This window comes from Heptranchias perlo, chromosome 3 (genome assembly GCF_035084215.1).
Source record: "Heptranchias perlo isolate sHepPer1 chromosome 3, sHepPer1.hap1, whole genome shotgun sequence".
Taxonomy (NCBI): domain Eukaryota; kingdom Metazoa; phylum Chordata; class Chondrichthyes; order Hexanchiformes; family Hexanchidae; genus Heptranchias; species Heptranchias perlo.
The window spans coordinates 102463202-102486261 of record NC_090327.1 but is presented as its reverse complement, the minus strand read 5'-3'; the positions used below and the strand labels follow the sequence as shown (position 1 = coordinate 102486261).

Sequence of the window (23060 nt, the reverse complement as noted above, 5' to 3'; positions counted from 1 at the left end):
CTATTGTGAATTGCAATGTCAATATTTCTCATTCAATTTTGCTATGTCAAATGTCACAGTGGTGGAACAGGCTCGAGGGGATGAATGGCTTATATGTAGTTGGAAACTCCGGTCACTATATGTCGCTGCACAGTGAGTTTCGAGAGCCTCACTGCATCCCGTTGCCAATACACACACATGTATTTTTTTGTTATGCGTTCATGGGATCTGGGCGTCGCTGGCGAAGCCAGCGTTTATTGCCCATCCCTAATTGCCCTAGAGAAGGTGGTGGTGAGCCGCCTTCTTGAACTGCTGCAGTCCATGTGGTGAAGGTTCTCCCACAGTGCTGTTAGGAAGGGAGTGTCAGGATTTTGACCCAGCGACGATGAAGGAACGGCGATATTTTTTCAAATCGGGATGGTGTGTAACTTGGAGGGGAATGTGCAGGTGGTGTTGTTCCCATGTGCCTGCTGCCCTTGTCCTTCTAGGTGGTAGAGGTCGTGGGTTTGGGACGTGCTGTCGAAGAAGCCTTGGCGAGTTGCTGCAGTGCATCCTGTGGATGGTACACACTGCAGCCACAGTACGCCGGTGGTGAAGGGAGTGAATGTTTAGGGTGGTGGATGGGGTGCCAATCAAGTGGGCTGCTTTGTCCTGGATGGTGTCAAGCTTCTTGAGTGTTGTTGGAGCTGCACTCATCCAGACAAGTGGAGAGTATTCCATCACACTCCTGACTTGTGCTTTGTAGATGGTGGAAAGGCTTTGGGGAGTCAGGAGGTGAGTCACTCGCCACAGAATACCCAGCCTCTGACCTCCTCTTGTAGCCACAGTATTTATGTGGCTGGCCCAGTTAAGTTTCTGGTCAATGGTGACCTCCAGGATGTTGATGATGGGGGATTCGGCGATGGTAATGCTGTTGAATGTCAAGGGAAGGTGGTTAGATTCTCTCTTGTTGGAGATGGTCATTGCCTGGCACTTGTCTGGCGCGAATGTTACTTGCCACTTATCAGCCCAAGCCTGGATGTTGTCCAGGTCTTGCTGCATGCGGGCACGGACTGCTTCATTATCTGAGGGGTTGCAAATGGAAATGAACACTGTGTAATCATCAGCAAACATCCCCATTTCTGACCTTATGATGGAGGGAAGGTCATTGATGAAGCAGCTGAAGATGGTTGGGCCTAGGACACTGCCCTGAGCAACTCATGCAGCAATGTCCTGGGGCTGAGATGATTGGCCTCCAACAACCACTACCATCTTCCTTTGTGTTAGGTATGCCTCCAGCCACTGGAGAGTTTTCCCCCTGATTCCCACGGACTTCAATTTTACTGGGCTCAATGGTGCCACACTCGGTCAAATGGTGCCTTGATGTCAAAGACAGCCACTCTCACCTCACCTCTGGAATTCAGTTCTTTTGTCCATGTTTGGACCAAGGCTGTAATGAGGTCTGGAGCAGAGTGGTCCTGGCGGAACCCAAACTGATCATCGGTGAGCAGGTTATTGGTGAGTAAGTGCCGCTTGATAGCACTGTCGACGACACCTTCCATCACTTTGCTGATGATTGAGAGTAGACTGATGGGGCAGTAATTGGCCGGATTGGATTTGTCCTGCTTTTTGTGGCCAGGACACACCTGGGCAATTTTCCACATTGTCGGGTAGATGCCAGCGTTGTCGCTGTACTGGAACAGTTTGGCTCGAGGCGCAGCTCGTTCTGGAGCACGAGTCTTCAGCACTACAGCCGGGATGTTGTCGGGCCCATAGCCTTTGCTCTATCCAGTGCACTCAGCCGTTTCTTGATATCACGTGGAGTGAATCGAATTGGCTGAAGACTGGCTTCTGTGATGGTGGGGATATCGGGAGGAGGCTGAGATGGATCATCCACTCGGCAGTTCTGGCTGAAGATGGTTGCAAACACTTCAGCCTTGTCTTTTGCACTCACGTGCTGGACTCCACCATCATTTAGGATGGGGAAGTTTACAGAGCCTCCTCCTCCAGTTAGTTTTTTTAATTGTTCACCACCATTCACGACTGGATGTGGCAGGACTGCAGAGCTTTGATCTGATCTGTTGGTTGTGGAATCGCTTAGCTCTGTCTATAGCATGTTGCTTCCTTTGTTTAGCATGCATGTAGTCCTGTGTTGTAGCTTCACCAGGTTGGCACCTCATTTTTAGGTACATCTGGTGCTGCTCCTGGCATGCTCTTCTACACTCCTCATTGAGCCAGGGTTGAACCCCTGGCTTGTTGGTAATGGTAGAGTGAGGAACATGCCAGGCCATGAGGTTACAGATTGCGCTGGAATACAATTCTGCTGCTGCTGCTGATGGCCCACAGCGCCTCATGGCTGCCCAGTTTTGAGCTGCTAGATCGGTTCTGAATCTATCCCATTTAGCACAGTGGTAGTACCACACAACACGATGGATGGTGTCCTCAGTGCGAAGACGGGACTTTGTCTCCACGAAGGCAGTGCGGTGGTCACTCCTACCAATACTGTCATGGACAGATGCAGCTGTGACAGGTAGATTGGTGAGGACGAGGTCAAGTAGGTTTTTCCCTCGTGATGGTTCGCTCACCACCAGCTGCAGGTCCAGTCTGGCAGCTATGTCCTTCAGAACTCTGCCAGTAGTGGTGCTACCGAGCCACTCTTGGTGATAGACATTCAAGTCCCCCACCCAGAGAACATTCTGTGCTCTTGCGACCCTCAAGTGCATCCTCCAAGTGGTGCTCAACATGGAGGACGACTGATTCATCAGCTGAGGGAGGGCAGTAGGTAGTAATCAGCAGGAGGTTTCCTTGCCCATGTTTGACCTGATGCCATGAGATTTCATGGGGTCCAGAGTCAATGTTGAGGACTCCCAGGGCCACTCCCTCCTGACTGTATATCACTGTACCACTACCTCTGGTCGTTCTGTCCTGCTGGTGGGACAGGACATACCCAGGGATGGTGATGGAAGAGTCTGGGACATTGGCTGAAACGTATGATTCTGTGAGTATGGCTATGTCAGGCTGTTGCTTGACTAGTCTGTGGGACAGTTCTCCCAATTTTGGCACAAGTCTCCAGACGTTAGTGAGGAGGACTTTGCAGGGTCGACTGGGCTTAGTTTGCTTTTGTCATGCCTAGTGGTCCAATGCCGAGTGGTCCATCCGGTTTTGTAGCGAAATTGTACAACTGAGTGGCTTGCTAGGCCATTTCAGTGGGCGATTAAGAATCAACCACATTGCTTTGGGTCTGGAGTCAAATATCGGCCAGACCGGGTAAGGATAGCAGGTTTCCTTCCCTGAAGGACATTAGTGAGCCAGGTGGGTTTTTACGACAAGCCGGTAGTTTCATGGGCACTATTACTGATGCATAAAAAAAATTGTCAGATTTAATTAATTGAATTTAAATTCCCCAGTTGCCATGGCGGGATTTGAACTCATGACTCTCTAATTATTAGTCTAGGCCTCTGGATTACTAGTCCAGTAACTTAACCACTATGCTACCATACCCATACCGAGAGATAAATATATATACAAAAATCAACTACACGTGAGCAATGACACAAGCAATTTAATAGCATCAGCGTAAATAAAAGGATTGATTTTACGAATTAGAGCTCCTAGCACAAAGCTTTACGAACCAGTGTATGGATCGGCAATTCAGGGCAGGGGGATGGTGCACTACATGCATGGAAATTCATATGCAACATGCTGACCTCCATGCCCAGATTCTCAGTATGCGCTCCCAGCGAGTACTGAAGCACCGGGAATTTCCTTGAGGGTTCTCCAGATCAGCCACCGTAACTTCGGCTGAAAATTGGCAGAAACTCCGTATAGGCGTATATCCGGCGATTCCGCTGATCTTCTGTTGAAGTTATGGTGGGCCGATCAGGAGTGCTCCCATGGAAATTACCAGCAAAACTCTCTGCTGGGAGCTGTAAAATGCAAACAGGACGGAGAGATCAACAGTCTTTTTAATAAGTGTACGAAGTGTTTCTGTTCTAATATTTCTGGTTTTGTCAGAAAATCTCTGACACATGCACCGACACTCATCCTGAGGTTTGCACAAACCACACTCCTGTCAGCAGTAACCTCCATTTCTGTTTACACTGGCAGCTTCCAGTTTAACCAACTGTGTAAGGCCTTATCAATGCAAACCAATAAGAATGTTACAAAATGATAAAATAATTATCAGTAATTGAAAACAAAAAAATGCATATCATATTAAAAATCTTGTGTATTCCCTGTACAATTCCCTGTCCATAAACTTCATTTCCTGTTGTCAAGAACTTTGGTCACAATTTTTATGTCAACATTTACCATTGGAAATCAATCACAATGGGAATGCTCTATGTAAACAGGTCCGAGAGATGCTGCAGCTGCAGACTGAAGCCACGCAGTAACATTTTAATGTATCCTATACGACACTATCCTCAGGCACACTTTAAGTCATGGGAGATCTATTAGTACTCAGAAATTTTTTTACAAATCTTAAATAATGATAAATGCTAGAAATATGCAGCAGGTCAGACAGTATCTGAGAGAGAAAGATAGATTGACATTTTGGATGGGACTATTGATCAATCGACAAAGATAACTTCACAACAAGTAAGAATATGTAGTTGTGGAAGAGTGTCAATGGTGAGAAGCAACCGGTGAAAGGGGTAGATGGTTTCTACGGGTACTTTAGAAATACAAGTTCTTTCCTTAGTCGTAATCATAGAGCGGCGGTCTCCAAACGATGAGACCTGGGCCTGAATCTCATACGCAGCTGAACTGGAACTTTCCTATGGATTGTATTGCCTCGTCTCAGCAAAGCTGCCTGGGGAAGAAAGGATAAACTGGCCAAAGGAGAATCCCAAGCCATGTTTCCCAGGTGGAGTGACCAATGAGCAAAAAAGAAATATCTTGCATTTTTATAAAGTCTTTCACATCCTCAGGATGTCCCAAAGTGTTTTACAGCCAATGAATTATTTTTGAAGTGTAGTCACTGCTGTTATATTGGCAAATGCAGCAGACACTTTGCACACAGCAAAGTCCCACAAACACCAATGAGATGAACGGCTGTTTTTGGTGCTGTTGGTTGAGGGATAAATGTTGGCCAGGACAGATCCCCTGCTCTTCTTCAAATAGTGCCATGGGATATTTTGCATCTACCTGAAAGAACAAGGGCCTCAGTTGAAACACATGAGCATGATTTTTACATGGAACCAGGAAGGAAATGGTGGGGGAAGGGGGGGGGGGGGTTGGAGAAAGAGATGATCAGATGCAAAACCCGGAAGTGAAGTTGGTGGGTCGCAATCTGCAATCGCGGCCTTAATGAAGGCAATAAATTTTACTTCCGAGTTTTGCGTCTGGCAGCCAGCCTAGTTGACAGGCGGGAATCGGACAGGAGGGAGGAAGTGTTTGTGGGCCGTGAAGGCCATGGGGAGCGGGGGGGGAGGCATGGGTGACATCGGGGGGGGGGGGGGGGGGGGGGGAGGGGGTTGGACTGTGGAGGACATGGGGTGAGGGGGGGGCGGATGTCGGACATCAGGGGGGTCCGATCGCACCAGGTGAGCTTGTTGGACCTGGATGAAGTACTCCTGCTCCTCCTGACCCACAAGAAGTGCAATAAAGGCACTCACCTCATGGGTCCAGCCCTTCTTGCCTGCTTTCACCTGACGAGAATCTGAAGCGAAGGTAAGCTTAAATTTGTTTCACCTTTATAATACACGACAAATTAAGAGCCTCGGGTGTTAAAAGTACCTAAATTGCCCCTTTAACTATCGGCCAGCCGGCTTTACGTGCCGATGGGACTTCCAGGTTTCTGTTGCACACCCGCATCCTAACGCGCCTGGATTAAACCGGGAAGTGGCGTGTTGGAGCCAGGGTGCGGTTCCACTGTAAAAATCAACAATTTTTACTACCCACCCACCCCCCAACCCACCAATTCTTTTGGGTTAAAATTACCCCCATAGAACCTCCAACAACACAGCACTCCTTCAGTACGGCACTGAAATATCAGTCAAGATTGTGCTCAACTCCTGGAGTGGAGCTTGAACCCACAACCTTCTGACTCAGAAGTGAGAGCCCTATCACTGAGCCAAGGCTGATAGCAGTATTCATGCTGGATACCTGCAGTCATCAAGGGGGAGGAAACTGTGAGTGGAGGAAGGGCTCATGAAGGATGATTATAAATGTAGCAAAGTGGAGAAAGTATTTTTCTGGCCTTTTACAGCTAAACCTATAATAAAATATAGAATCATAGAATAATACAGCACAGGAGGCCATTCGGCCCATTGTACCTGTGCTGGTTTTTGAACGAACTATCTAATTAGTCCCATTCCCTTGCCCTTTCCCTATAGCCCTGCAAATTTTTCCCCTTCATGTATTTATCCAATTCCCTTTTGAAAGTTATTATTGAATCTGCTTCCACCACCCTTTCAGGCAGTGCATTCAAGCACTACAGTCACAAGTATAGTGCTACCTTGATTTTGTTGACAGCAGTCTCAATTTGGGTCAAAAATGTTGGGTTTGAGTCCTCTGCTAGGATATGGAAACATGGGGTAAATTTTGTGATTTAGCCATTCACAGACTGGAGCTTCACACAAAAGGAACCCATATCAGGATTTCAGATGCAAAGAAAGGAAGTTGTGCTGGTCACAAATCAAGCACTCTGACCTCCATGGCCAGATTCTCAATCTGCACATAATCACGCATAGGACAGGGCTGGGGGTGAAAAACTGTAAAATTTACCCTGGTGCAGTACTGGGGGAGTGCTGCTTTATCAGTGAGACAGAGCTCCTTGTTTGCCAGTTCCAGTGGTTCAATTGGACGTTGAAGATTACACGGTTCTATTCATAGAAAAGAAGATATCCTGGCCAACATTCTGATATCCTGGCCAACATTCCTCCCTCAACCAACACCACCAAAAAACTAGCTCATTGTTATTTGTGGGGCCTTGCTGTGTGCAAATTGGAACAAATTATATACATGAGTGTCAGGTTTGGCAGAGTGGTTGTATGCTTACCTCTGAGTCAGCAGGTCATGGTCTCAAGCCCCACTCTACAGACTTGAGCACATAATATTGGTTCACACTTCAGTGCAGTACTGAGGGAGTGCTGAACTGTCAGCAGTGCTGTCATTGGGATGAGATGTTAAACTGAGTTGCCAACTGCCCTCTCAAGTGGATGTGAAAGATCCTGTAAGCACTATTTGAAGAAGAGAAGGCACGTTCTCCCAATGGCCTTCCTAACACTTATCCTTCAACCAACACCACTAAAAAAACAAATTATTTGGGCATTTATCCCATTGCCAGCAATATCTCACAAACAGCAAAGAACAATCGATACAGAAGTTACTGCATTTCAACAGTAATTCACTGAATGATTGTTTTGAGATATTTTGCCCCAATAAATATCAGGAATCCAACTTCATTCAGCCTATTTCCATTTGCTTCCTGTCTGTTGACCTGATATGAATTTTCCTTTAAAAGTATTACAAGGGGAAGTAATGGCATTGCCTCTAGCTGCATATAAAAGGCTATGTCAGAAAGCAGATTTCTTTTCAACTGTACAACGTGTGATTTACAACACAGCAGAGGACTGCGTCTGTAAGAAAATAATCAAAATCAAGCATCTCTTCAAAGTGAGGTTCAAGTGTCATTTAAAGATCCTTCCACTACACACAGCTGAAACATCCAGACATATCGTTCCAGCACTTGAACCTTTTTGACATTTGTCTATGAATACAGGCACTGCCAGCCAACGGAGTGAGATGGCACAATTTGAATGAAATCAAAAGGGAATTGGATATATACACTTTAAAAAGAAAGATTTGCTGGGATATGGGACTATTGGATAGCTCTTTCAAAGAGCCGGCACAGGCACGGTGAGCGAAATGGCCTCCTTCTGTGCTGTAAGATTCCATGATTCTATGAAATAAAAGAAAATCTCTCACACCAGAAACTTTGTGAATAGTGAATATTTGCCAGTGGCAGAGTTTGAGCAACCGACCTGAAATATGGTGCATACTCTTGCAGAAAGGCTGTCACCAGATCACAAGATAACTATGGTGAAGAAATGCTTTTGCCTCGAATAGAAGTCCATTCAACGTGTTGATCACTCTTTGGTCCCAACACCCCTCTCAGTTCCTAAGCACCGCAGAGAAGAGGGTGGAGATCGATTACATCGGGTTTTTGTCCCCTTTATATTGCCTGAGGATTTCCAGGGCTTCCCCAGATAGGCAGACCTGGGCCTGCACCTACCACAGTTAATAGTGCAGGTTCAGGGCAGCCATGAAAATGAGACAGGAAGCGGCAGTCCCAACCCTCCGGTCTCTGTTTCCTGTCAGAGGAATGGAAGGCGACCCATTTTCAGGAAGCTGGTATTAGGCCTTATGTCTGGGAACCCCTCATATCAGAGGGTCTGAGGAGGATAGGCATTAAGGCAAGGGAGACCCGAGAAGGCCTTTCATTGCTGCCTCTCCACAGATTTCCAACAATTACAAGACCTGAGGGCAGCAGCTAATCCAGCCTAACAGGCCTGCTGTGGCACCTGTATGCCTGCTCCTGTTTTCCACTGCAAGGCCTTGCCTAGGGCTGGGCCTGGGCCAAGTGTGCACCTAGGTCATGCAAATGACCCAGCCCGCCAGATTCAGGCACTCTGAGTTCTGATGGGCACAGCGAAATTCAGGTATGCTGCATCTATCAAGTTCCTGGGCAAGGAGTTTGCGAGAGTACATTAGGATTTTGTGTGAAGAAGAGTTTCAATATCAATTCTAAATGTGCCTTTTAGTAGCTGTTGTATTCCGTTGTCCTACTCTCACAACTTCATTCCAGATTTACCTTTTCCATATAATTTACTGGCTCTTATATTTCTTTAAGGTCATCTCCCAGTTGCATCCTTTCGAGGCTAAATAGCCCAGGTTTCTTCAGTATTTCTCATGCCTCAGACCTCTGACACTAGGGATAAAGCCTCTTGGCTCTCTTTCTGAACTGCCTCCAACACTGGAAATGTCTCCAACTCCCAGGTGGAAAGCTGCAGACGGTTGCACTATCCCTGCTTACTTTGATCATCTGCCTTTCATTCCACTGGGGCTTGCTGCCAGTAATCTGACCTGTCATCAGACATCTGATCGCTCAATAGTTCTCCTTATCCTAAATGTGAGGTGCTGAGAGAGTAAAGGCAGGCCTATCTTGAAGATAGAGAGATAGCAATGGTGAGACAAATAGAGACAGAGAGAAGACACACACGGCTTGTAAAAGTGCTCACACGGTGAGAATTTAGCTGAGCAAAGCAGCAGTCTTATCTGTTTTACTTAGAAATAAGATTCTAAATGGCTATATATAGATATTTATAACACTTACAGTGTACTATGTGACACTAACATACCAGAAAATGTCCACAAGTGCAACTCCAAGGGCTTAGAACATAATTTATTTTCTGAGTTACTGTCTTCAAACAGCTTCCTGTACACACTGTTCTTTAATAGAATTACTGAATAACTCACAAGTGAGGAAGTGGGGGGGGGGGTGCAGTGGCTGAGGTGGGAAACTGAAGGCATCATCAAAGAGGAGGTTTTTGACAGCTGGCAAGGAAAGAAAGGTAGTACGGAAGGAAGATTGCATTTATATAGCGGCTTTAACAACCTCAGGGCTTCCAAAAGCACTTCACGGTACTTTTGAAATGTAGTCACTGTTGTAATGTAGGAAAACATGGCAGCCAAAAATACACACACAGCAAGGTCCCACAAACAGCAATGAGATAAATAACCAGACAATCTGTTTTTAGTGATGGTGCCTGAGGGATAAATGTTAGCAAGGACACTGTTAGAACTCCCCTGCTCTGCTTCAAGAAAGTGCCAGGGGATCTTAGAATCATAGAATCGTAGAATCTTATAGCACAGAAGGAGGCCATTCAGCCAGTCGTGCCTGTGCCGGCTCTTTGAAAGAGCTATCCAATTTAGTTCCACATACCAGCTTTTTCCCCATAACCCTACAAATTAGTCCTCTTCAACTTCATGTCCAATTGCCTTTTGAAAGTTCCTATGGAATCTGCATCCACCACTCTTTCAGATTGGCATTCCAGATCTTAACAACCCTCTGCGTAAAAAATATCTCCTCATTTCCCTCTAGTTCTTCTGCCAATTATTTTGAATCTATGACCCCTGGTTACCAACCCATTTGCCAGAGGAAACAGTTTCTCCCTATTTCTCTATCAAAACCCCTCATAATTTTGAATACCTCTATTTGGCCTTCCCTTAACCTTCCCTGCTCTAAAGAGAACCATCCCTGCTTCTCCAATCTCTCCATATAACTTAAGTCCCTCATTCCTGGTAAACCTCCTCTGTACCCTCTCCAAAGCCTTGACATCTTTCCTAAAAAGTGTGATGCCCAGAATTGTACTCCATACTCCAGCTGAAGTCTAACCAGTAATTTGTAAAGGTTTAGCATGACTTCCTTGCGTATCCCATACGCTTTATTAACAGTCTTATCACCTTCAAAGATTTGTGAATATGTACCCCCATGTCCCTCTGCTCTTGCACTGCCCTCAAAATAGGACCATTTTGATTATACTGCCTCCCCGTGTTGTTCCTCCCAAAGTGCGTCACTTTGCACTTAACCGCATTAAATTGCATCGGTCATGTGGCTGCCCATTTCACTCGTCTGTCTGTGCCCTCCTGAAGTCTGCTAATATCCTGCTCACCATTTACTACGTTGCCAAGTTTTGTGTCAACTCCAAACTTCAAAATTGTACTCCCTATACTCAAGTCCAGGCCATTTATATATAACAAGAATAGCAATAGTCATAATGCAGACCCCTGGGAGGACCCCACTGCATACTTCTCTCCAGTCAGAAAAATAACTATTCACCACTATTCTCTACCTCCTATCCCTTAGCCAATTACGTACCCAAATTACCACAATCCCTTTAATCTTCTACCTAAGAGGGTAGACAGGGCCTCAGTTTAACGTCTCATCTGAAAGGCCAAACCTCAATACTGCACTGGAGTGTCAGCCTAGATTATGTGCTCAAGTCTCTGAACCCACAGACTTCTGACTCAGAAGTGAGAGTGCTACCATTGAGGCTGCAAGAAGTAGGTGCAGGGAACTGGGTAGAGAATTCCAGAGGACAGGAATGTCTGACTGAACGAATGGCTGCCAATAGAAAGATTGAAAAGTGAAATGAAATAATGAAAACTTAAATATGGCATTAAGTGGTCAAGAGCTTTTCTGCCATTTTGTTTACTGAATAGAGCAGCAAAGGCCGTGAATCGGTCTTTGATCTGAGTGGTGCTGCTTTCTCCTTATTACACATTTGCTTACAAGTAAATGATTGAAATAGGTTTTAAAGATGATTAACTCATTTCATGTTCAAGAATTGTTCATAGCAAACTAAGGGAAGACAGCTAAATGGTATTTCTATGTTCAGCCTTTAATCAGGGGGCAATCTCTTCCTGTCGGCCACACACACACACAGAGACAGAGACAGAGAAATGCGCAAGCAGTTCTGAAAGCAGATGAGGCTAGCTTGGCTTGGTTCTTAGTGTACAAATTGGTTTGAATTGATGAGTATGCACTCACTCTGATTAAATGTTCGGTGTAGACCAGGTTGCACGCAGAGGCCAAAGCAATTCACAACAGATCTTCTGTCAAACACAAGACTTTCAAACCAACCATCAATCAAAAGATGAGAGAAATCCCTGATCATCAAGGGTCTGTGACACATGTACTTCTGTGGTACCTGCTGTATCCAAGCTGTACATGTAATAACAGAGATCTACCTCAGGTTTTGTGGGATTTTTGCACTGTTAGAGTTGCTGCATTAGAGTCCGTGTCCCAAGGTCCTTCTTCCCAACCACAGAAACTCTTCTTTCACTCTTCCTCAGTGCTCCCTCCTCTTTCTCCCCATTCTCACTTACTGCTCAGGCCCACTGTTCTAGCTCTTCCCCCACTGCTGCTATCTGTCTTATGGAACCATCCATTGTGAACAACGAACCAGCTGGACATAGACCAAAGCTTCGCCATTCCAATTACAGCAGGCAACCACAGTGTTAATAATCTATCCCACTCCATACCTTTAAAATAAAATCACTACAAACTGCCACAATTGGAAGCATCAAGTGTGTAAATAAACTATATTGTGGGATACCAATCAATTATTTAAAATAAAATACTCTTGACATGGCTGATATCACTCGATCCTGCCATCTGCCCACCCCTCTAATAGTTTACTTTCTCTCATTTACCCTTTCCTGACAAGGAGTAATTTTCCAACTTCGCACCTGCCAGAGTTCCTGATATGCGATCTCGGTTAGCGAGGGTTACCACCAAGGGTGCAAACTACTTAAAAAGGCACTGTCATCATAAAAAGTTGTTTGACAAACCTATTCTTGTTTGATTAGAAGCACGAGGTGCATTAAAAAGCACCATCCAGTCATGGCATGTGATTCCCTTGTAGCAAAAAAGATACACAATACAACTACCTTCATAAACAAGATACAACAACTATTTTTTTATGCAGACGGTGCCCCTTTATTTGTGGTTTCTCTGGTTTACACAAATAGCCCAAATGTGTAATTTTAGCGTTTTCCCCAATATGCTTCTCGCAATGTAAAGGCATTCGACTGCCCACAACCAAACCAATTTTCTACCCAAGCATGAAACCAAATGCAGTATTAAACACACTTGAAAGACAAACACAGAACATTCTCATAATGAAGAAAATATGTCTCTGATAAGCAAATTTAGGTGCATGAATTTTCAGATTTCCTTCTTGTTTTAATGCGCAAAGTTTTTAAATTTAAAAGTAGAACTACGGTTATTGAAAAGTAGGTCAGTAGGCAATTTATTGAATCATACAATGATACGGCACAGAAGGAGGCCTTTCGGCCCATCCTGCCTGTGTCGGCTCTTTGAAAGAGCTATCCAATAAAGTTCCATTCCCCTGCTCTTTCCCCATAGCCCAGCAACTATTTATTCAATTCCCTTTTGAAAGTTACTACTGAATCTGTTTCTGCCACCCTGTCAGGCAGTGCATTCTAGATCATACAGTTACATTGGGGGTTAAATTGGATAACCCCAAAAACCGGGCGTGGGTATCCGCTATTAACCTGCGCCCGGTGCTTCCTGTGCAGACAGGACGAGACTTTGGTCAGGCCTGTGGACTTACCTTCAAGCTGTGTTGGAAATTAGCGGTGACATGAGGATTCAATGCAATTTGCACTTTCCACCAGCAGGGGGAGCCCCAATCTCAAAGGCAGGCTGGGCGAAAAATTGGATAAGGGTCCGTTCTGGGCGATGGTAGCGCATCCCCACGCCCGACGGACCCTATGCAGGCAGCATGTGAACTTCATGCTGCCTGCTACTTACCATGAAATCTCCGTGCAGCAAGTGCAGCCCTCACTGCTGAGAGGCTGCACGGAGAACGAGGAAGTTGGAAATGGGACGTGCACAGCGCACGTCATCAGCAGTCTGCACTTCTTAAAGGTGCAGGCACATTTCAAATGGCAGGTACACAGCTAACTAGGAGAAGGGGAAAATGGCTAGGAGAGTAGCTGCACCGGCAAGAGAGGGCTCCACAATTCTCCGGCGATGCTTGAGGCCCTGGTGGAAGGAGTGGACCAAAGGACGGCAAGCTTGTACCCGCAGGGTGGCCGGGGACCCTCCGGGCTACAGCTGCGCAGGCAATGCCAGGCTGTGGCGCAGGAGGTGAACGCTAGGAGCATTGCACCACGCACGTGGATGCAGTGCCGCAAGAAGTTCAATGATTTGACACGAATGGTCAAGGTGAGTGAATACAAGTGTCAAGTGCCACATCCTACCAACTGCACCAATATTCCACATACAACGCCTCCCGTCATCCACCCACCCACCAAATACTGCCCATCCATACGCAATGCTACATCTCACCCGCACACAGTACCGCACTTACATGCCACACAACCACTACTCACAAGTCACACAAACTGGCAGCTATTCGACGATGACAGGTACATCACCCACACACCTTGCAGGACACTCACTGACACACTGACCTCTGTTTTGCAGGAGAAGGTGGCGTATAACACCCGGCAGCAGGAGGGACCTGAGGCTGGATGGGCACGTCTGCACGTCCTCACCCCCCTAGAGGAGACGGTGCTGCGGATCATTGGGCGGGTCGTCGCTGCAGCCGTCACAATGTGCCGCGCTGGAGGTCCCAGTGAAGGGGGTCGCTGCATATCTAATGCTCCTTCGCCATTTCCACATCTCCCTCCTCCCATAATCTTTTCTGACTCACGTGCTGCACATGCTGTCAGCACACACCTCTTACTTGCTTCTCTCCCCACTCCACAACTCAACCTGTTTCCCTTTGTCATTGCAGATACCCAAGAACACGTGACGGCACCGTCCGAGGAAGGGAAGGAGGAGGAGGAGGAGGAGGAGGAGGAGGAGGAGGAGGAGGATGAGGAGGTGAAGGAGGAGGAGTGGAGGATACTGAAGCCACACCGTCACTCGATCTGACACTTGCTTCCACCAGCTCAGAGACTGACACTGCGCATCCTTTACAGGTTAGGTTAGAGGAGGGATCTGCATGTGGTGAGACACCGAGCACAAGTGCGTAGGAGCCGGGGCGAGGGGAACGGATACCACAAGTGCCAGCTCACTGGAGGGTGAGGTTTCTCACTAGTTCTGCTGCAGAGGAGTCAGATGAAAACTTCAATGGGCCAGGCTACAGAAGACGGATGATGGGCGTACACCAATAAATGCTTGGGGCACTGGAAAGCCTGCCAGAAAGCCTGTGCACATTGAGAAGGGGCATGGAGGAGTCCAACTCCAACTTGGCGCAGGGCTTTGCGCAGAGCTTGGAGCCCATCCTTTCCAACATGGAACAGGTGGTCACCTCCACCAGTGCGCCTGTGGAACCCACCATGATGCAGCGTCTGATGACTGATGTCACAGCATCCATTGCAGCACAAACATCTGCCATCCAAGGTCTGACTGCTGCATTTGCAGCTCAGACTGCTGCCTTGGAAGCTCAGACTACTGCTATCGTGGCTCTGGGGACCACTGTGGAACGGGGCTTCCAGGGCATCACAGCACTGCAACAATCCGTTCTCCAGACGATCACGAAGATTGCTGAGGCGCTGCCCCGGGAGAGTGGCAGTGGCACCACGGCAGTCGGACCTGCTGTCCTCTCTCAGGACGACGGCATTCCTGCTCCAACCCCTGCCACTCCGCCAGTGCCCCTGTTGTTGCCTCTCGGCCAGCCAGGCCAGACTGCTGCAGCCCATGCTGAGATGGTGCAGTCTGAAGCCGGGACCTCCAGGCCCAGAGCTGCTCAAGGTCATCCTCCAAGGCCATCAGGATGTTCCTCCATTGAAGGCCAGCAGCCTTCCACCACCCATGCTCCAGCCACTGGGGAAGCACCTCATAGGAGCACTAGGAGAGGTAAAGGCACACGAACAACAAGCACTAAGGGAATGCACAAGGGTGAATAGTTCTGTTTTGTTTGCATATTTTCATTTATTCATCCATAAACGAGAGTTTGATTCTGCATTTGGTGGTGGTTTTTATTTATGCAATGAGCTGAGAGGGACACCAATGTGTAATCAGATGGAGGACAATTTGATTGTCTTGTGGGAGGGGAAAGGTGGGGAATGTAGGACTGTTGGTGAGTTAGGGGATGTAATTCAATTATCGATAGCGGGCACGGATCAGGTAAGCACACACAGCCCTTGCGGCAAGAGGTGTGATTCCTGCTGCACCCTTGCGTCTTTCTCCACTTCCTCATCCGGCTCCACCCCCTCCTCCTCCTCCTCAGCCTCTTCCTCCTCCACCTCTGGCACAGGATCTTCTGCAGTCATTGGTGGTAAAGGCTGGTCCTTCATGATGGCGAGGTTGTGCAGCATGCAGCACACCCGACAACATGGAAAACTGCCCAGGTATGTCCTGTCCACAAAAAGCAGGACAAATCCAATCCGGCCAATTACCGCCCCATCAGTCTACTCTCAATCATCAGCAAAGTGATGGAAAGTGCCGTCGACAGTGCTATCAAGCGGCACTTACTCACCAATAACCTGCTCACCGATGCTCAGTTTGGGTTCCACCAGGACCACTCGGCTCCAGACCTCATTACAGCCTTGGTCCAAACATGGACAAAAGAGCTGAATTCCAGAGCTGAGGTGAGAGTAACTGCCCTTGACATCAAGGCAGCATTTGACTGAGTGTGGCACCAAGGAGCCCTAGTAAAATTGAAGTCAATGGGAATTGGGGAAAACTCTCCAGTGGCTGGAATTATACCTAGCACAAAGGAAGATGGTAGTGGTTGTTGGAGGCCAGTGATCTCAGCCCCAGGACATTGCTGCAGGAGTTCCTCAGGGCAGTGTCCTCGGCCCAACCATCTTCAGCTGCTTCATCAATGACCTTCCCTCAATCATAAGGTCAGAAATGGGATGTTTGCTGATGATTGCACAGTGTTCAGTTCCATTTGCAACCCCTCAGGTAATGAAGCAGTCTATGCCCGCATGCAGCAAGACCTGGACAACATCCAGGCTTGGGCTTATAAGTGGCAAGTAACATTCGCGCCAGACAAGTGCCAGGCAATGACCATCTCCAACAATGATGTGGAGATGCCGGTGATGGACTGGGGTGGACAAATGTAAGGAATCTTACAACACCAGGTTATAGTCCAACAAATTTATTTTAATAACAACGACACCTTTTGATTGGTGTGATGCTGTCCCAGCCTAGTATAAGATATGCGATTTGAGAACCTTTTCACTCATTCACCTGACGAAGGGGATAATCTCCGAAAGCTTGTGATTTTAAAATAAATTTGTTGGACTATAACCTGGTGTTGTAAGATTCCTTACATCTCCAACAAGCGAGTGTCTAACCACCTCCCCTTGACATTCAACGGCATAACCATCACCGAATCCCCCACCATCAACATCCTGGGGGTCACCATTGACCAGAAACTTAACTGGATCAGCCACATGTGGCTACAACAGCAGGTCAGAGGCTGGGTATTCTGCGGTGAGTGATTCATAAGACCATAAGAGATAGGAGCAGGAGTAGGCCATTCGGCCCCTCGAGCCTGCTCCGCCATTCAATGAGATCATGGCTGATCTGATTTTTACCTCAACTCCTCTTTCCCGCCTTTTCCCCATATCCTTTGACTCCCTTGCTGATCAAAAATTTGTCCAACTCAGCCTTGAATGTATTCAATGACTCAGCCTCCACAGCTTTTTGGGGTAAAGAATTCCAAAGATTCACTACCCTCTGGGAGAAGAAATTCCTCCTCATTTCTGTCTTAAACGGGCGACCCCTTATTCTGAGACGATGCCCCCTAGTTTTAGATTCCCCCATAAGGGGTAACATCCTCTCAGCATCTACCCTTTGCAGACACTGTGTCCTCATTGCAACTTGCTTTTCCAACTATCTTTGTATCAGCAGCAAATTTGGCCACAAGACACTCTGTTCCTTCATCCAAGTCATTGATATATATTGTAAATAGTTGAGGCCCCAGCACTGAACCCTGCAGTACCCTACTAGTTACAGATTGCCATTTTGAAAATTACCCTTTTATCCCGACTCTTTGTTTTCTGTTAGTTAGCCAATCCTCTATCCATGCCAGTATATTATCCCCGACACCATGAGCTCTTATCCTGTGCAGTAATCTTTTATGTGGCACCTTATCGAATGCCTTTTGGAAATCCAAATATACTGCATCCATTGGTTCCCCTTTATCCACCCTGCCCGTTACTTCCTCAAAGAACTCTAATAAATTTGTCAGACACGATTTCCCCTTCATAAAAACATGTTGACTCTCCTTGATTGTATTATGAGTCTCCAAATGTCCTGCTACCACTTCCTTAATAATGGATTCCATCATTTTCCCACTGACAGACTCCTGACTCCCCAAAGCCTTTCCACCGTCTACAAGGCACAAGTCAGGAGTGTGATGGAATACTCTCCACTTGCCTGGATGAGTGCAGCGCCAACAACATTCAGAAGCTCGACACCATCCAGGACAAAGCAGCCCGCTTGATTGGCACCCCATCCACCATCCTAAACATTCACTCCCTTCACCACCGACGCACCGTGGCTGCAGTGTGTACCATCCACAGGATGCACTGCAGCAACTCACCAAGGCTTCTTCGACAGCACCTCCCAAACCCGCGACCTCTACCACCTAGGACAAGGGCAACAGGTACATGGGAACAACACCACCTGCACATTTCCCTCCAAGTCACACACCATCCCGACTTGGAAATATATCGCCATTCCTTCATCGTTGCTGGGTCGAAATCCTGGAACTCTCTGACAGCACTGTGGGAGAACCTTCACCACACGGACTGCAGCGGTTCAAGAAGGCGGCTCACCACCACCTTCTCAAGGGCAATTAGGGATGGGCAATAAATGCTGGCCTCCCCAGCGACACCCACATCCCATGAACGAATAAAAAAAAAAATCTGCCCAGCCGCTCACGAGAGAACTGCAGGGCTCCTGCAGGACGGTCCAGGCAGCAGAAGCATTGTTTGAGGAGGCCTATGATGTGCTCCACGATGTTGGGTGTGGCAGCATGGCTCTCATTATAGGCCTGCTGTGCATGGGTTCCTGACGGGTGTCACGAGCCACGTCGTGAGGAGATAGCCCTCGTCACCCAGTAGCCAGCCTTTGACTTGCCCAGTTGGGTGAAAGATAGCTGGCACGTTGGACTGCCACATGATGAAGGCTTCGTGACTGCTCCCAGGGTAGCGGGCATTGACCTCCATGATGCGATGCATGTGGTCACACACCAGCTGCACGTTGAGGGAGTGGAAGCCCTTTTGGTTGACGAAGACAGCCAAGTTGATGTGCGGGGCACGCAGGGCAATATGTGTGCAGTCAATGGCACCCTGCACCATGGGGAAGCCAGCAATGCGGGTGAACCCCCATGCTCGCTCATTCTGATTGTCTCTGTTGAGAAGGAAGGTGATGAACCTGTTCATCTGGTACAGTATGTCTGTGACCTCCCTTACACAGCAGTGCACTGCATACTGGGAGATGATGCACATGTCGCCAGCAGAGGCCTGAAATGTACCTGTGCTGTAGAAATTCAGTGTCACGGTGACCTTCACAGCCTCAGGCAGTGCTGTCCTCGCCCTGCTCTGAGGCTGCAGTTGTGGCCGCACCGGTTGACAGATCTCGCTGACGGCTTCCTTGGTGAACCTCAGGCATTGGATGCAATCCTCCTCGGTCATGTTGAGGTGAGAGAATTGATCCCGGAAGGCCCTCATCGGATAGGGCCTCCTGCTCAGTGCCCTGCACCTCCTCATCCTCCGTCTCCTCACAGCTTGACCTGCTGCGCGTAGCCTCTCTGCATGCTCCCAGTCATGCTCAATGCCCAGCGGGAGCCCTAGCAGACTGCCCATGGTTGGCAGGAATGTTGTTCCACCAGGGTTGTAACTTTCCGACACGTAAGGCAATACCTGTCAAAGCACTCTCAAAAGTAGCGTGGGAACTCTCAATACGAATAGGGAGCTTCAAAAAGCACTTCCTACTCCTCCAGCAGCCAGAAGCAATGATCTAGCAACTAACCTGCAACACCTGCATGGCCCCTTTAAATAGCCCTGGTGGAGGATCCTTCAGGCACTGTAAGAAGCGTTTAGATGGTCGGGGATAAGACTGAGCGTTGAGTAGAGCGATAAGGTCGAAAATGGTGTGTATCACTTGAAATCAGTTTTGCACACAGATTGCAGCCAGTTTCTCCCCACTTTACATGCTTCCAGCATCCAGTATTAGCACATGCGCAAACTCCTATATCAAGATGGCGTCTGGCACACGTCACACAGGAAATGTGCGTGCGCATCCAAGACACAATCTTGGATGTTGGAGAGGCCGTGTCACGCTGAAACAACGGGCGCTACACGGCCCAATTTAGCGCCCGCTGTCTCTTAAAATCTCTTAAAGGCAGCTGAAAATAACAGTCTGCTGTCTGCACGGAGTTTGAACAGAGATAAGACATCGCACATGTAAAACACAGATGCAGGTCCTGTCCCTATGTTTATACACTGATGAGTTATGTTAAAACATTGAATAAAGGTTGCACACTACTAAATCCCACATCCTCCAATTTGCATCCATCTGCCGATCTGAGTTTGTACCAGGCCTGCAAGAGTGCGTGCACCAAGGTTCTCTGCTGATGCTCTGGAGACCTTGGTGGAAGAGATGGACAGAAGGAGGGGCATCCTATATCCCTGGGGAGTGGGTTGCAAGAGGCCCTATAGACATATATCCAAAAGGTAGTGGGAGGCAGTGGGGGACGAAGACAATGCCAGGCGCACAGCTTCACGAACATGGATGCAGTGCAGGAAGAAGTTCAATGCTTTGACATGTGTGGTCAAGGTGAGTGAGGTCATCTGTCAAGTGGTGTCTCCTACCAACTGCACCACTAGCCACATCCACTGCTCCACGCACCACACCCACATACCAACAAACTCTTTCCATCAGTATTCAACTCTTCCAATCAGAAGCTTCCTCTCACCCTTACACATTACCACTGTTGCAAGCCGCCCACCCACAACTCTCAGGCCACACACACTGGCAGCTATTCAACTATGACAGGCACATCATAGAGACACATGTCCCGCTTGCTTGCAGGAGAAGGTGGCGCATAACAGGAGGCAGCAAGTGGCAGTGGCATTTAGCCCCTCGAGCCTGTTCCGCCATTCAATGAGATCATGGTGGACCTGTGTCCTAACTCCATATACCTGCCTTAGCCCCATACCCCTTAATACTCTTGGTTCACAGAAATCTATCAATCTCAGATTTAAAATTCACAAGTGAGCTAGCACCAGATGCCTTTGCAGAAAAGCGTTCCAAACTTCTACCACCCTTTGCATGTAGCAGCATTTCCTAACTTCACTCCTGCAAGTCCTGGCTCTAAATGTTAGGTTATGTCCCTGCATCCTAGCATTCAAGTATAGGTGACCTCCAAAAACAGTTACAAATGTATCGGCAGCCAGTAGCAATAATCCAGCAATTAACCTGTAAATCCTGCATGGTCCCTTTAAATAGTGCTGGTGGGGGGTCCTCCAGGTACTCTAAGACATGGTCAGGTGGTCAGGGTTAAGACTGTGCATTGAGTTGAGCACTAAGTTCCAAAATGGTGTCTATCACTTTAAATCAGCGTTGCACAATGATTGTATCCATTTTCTCCTTACTTCACGTGCTTCCGGCGTTCAGTACTTGCGCCTGCGCTAATACCTATAACAATACGGCGTCCGCGCACGTCACGCTGGAAATGTGTGTGCGCAGCCAAGACACCATCTTGGCACTTCGGGAGGCCGCATAGCGTCAAAACAACAGGCACTAGGTGTCTAGTCCATAGAGTCTTCAGCACAGAAACAGGCCATTCCGCCCAACTGGTCTATGCCGGCTTTTATGCTCCACACAAGCCTCCTCCCACCCCTCTTCATCTAACCCTTTCTCTCTCATGTGCTTATTCATCATCCCCTTAAATGCATCCATGACATTCACCTCAACTACTCCATGTGGTAGCAAGTTCCACATTCTTATCATTCTTTGGGTAAAGCAATTTCTCCTGAATTCCCAATTGGATTCATTAGTGACTATCCTATATTTATGACCTCTAGTTTCGGACTCCCCACAAGTGGAAACGTTTTCTCTACGTCTATCCGATCAAACCCTTTCATAATCTTAAAGACCTCCATCAGTGCACCCCGCAGCCTTTCCTCTTTGAGAGAAAAGAGCCCCAGCCTGTTCTGCCTTTCCTGATAGGATATCCTCCCAGTTCTGGTGTCATCCTTGTGAATCTTTTTTGCACCTTCTCCAATGCTTCTATATCCTTTTTATAATAAGGAGACCAGAACTGTGCACAATACTGCAAGTGTGGTCTAACCAAGGTTCTATACAAGTTTAATATAACTTCTCTGCTTTTCAAATCTATCCCTCTAGAAATGAACCCCAGTGCTTGGTTTGCTTCTTTGATGGCCTTATTAACCTGCGTTGCTATTTTTAGTGATTTGTGCATCTGTACTCCTCAATCCCTTTGCTCCTCTATGCTAGTTGACCCCATTTAGATTCTTATTATCCAAGCAGTATGTGGCCTCCTTATTCTTCCTACCAAAATGCACCACCTCACACTTATCTATATTGAAATTCATTTGCCAATTACATGCCCATTCTGCAAGTTTATTAACGTCTTCTTGTATTTTGTCGCATTCACCCTCAGTATTAACTATAACCCCCACCCCCATAACAACTCGCAGTGTAAAAAAAATGTCCTCACGTCGCCTCTGGTTCTTTTGCCAATTACCTTAAATCTGTGTCCTCAGGTTACCAACCCATCTGCCACTGGAAACAGTTTCTCCTCATTTGCTCAAGCAAAATCCTTCATGATTTTGAACACCTCCAGCAAATCTCTCCTTAATCCTCTCTGCTCTAAGAAGAACAATCCCAGCACAAACCTCAAAACTAACCACCATCTTCTGGCAGCTTGCTTATTAATTGTATGAAGACTCAGTCAGATCCCTGTAACTACAGTTAACTAGGTTTAATAAAGAACTCCAAGAACACATGATAAAAATTGCCCATAATATTTAGAACCACTGCAGTCAGCATGTATAAAGACATTCCACAAAAGGCCGACACTACACAAACACTTCTACCTCCAAGTTCACAGAAAGGCCGTACATGTTCCCTCAATGAGACACTCATGCTACGTTGTTCAGATCATATTCATTGAACAGTGTAGCTATACAGTCACATTATTCAGTATTTTGCCAATAACCAGTATCATCTTCTGCCCTGATAGTTTAAAGGTTAAGACACTCTTTCACACTGCTGCAGTAACAGCTTCAAGCTTCAGCTATGACACTGGATCTGCTAATTGACTCTGAGCTGTAGCCGAGCAAAGAGCATCTCATTCAATAGAAAATCAACGTTACAATCATAGAATCTTAGAAAGGTTACAGCACAGAAGGAGGCCATTCAGCCCATCGAGTCCACGCCGGCTCTATGCAAGAGCAATCCAGCTAGTCCCATTCCCCTGCCCTATCCCTGTGGCCCTGCACATTTTTTCGTTTCAAGTACTTAGCCAGTTTCCTTTTGAAGGCCATGATTGAATCTGCCTCCACCACCT

General features: G+C 47.3%; 1 protein-coding gene across 1 annotated transcript in view; it reads right to left on the bottom strand.

The window, feature by feature from the left end:
• The window catches only part of itga9 (integrin, alpha 9), a 382843-nt gene that overhangs the window by 336003 nt on the left and 23780 nt on the right, over window positions 1-23060 (bottom strand). The window lies entirely within an intron of this gene.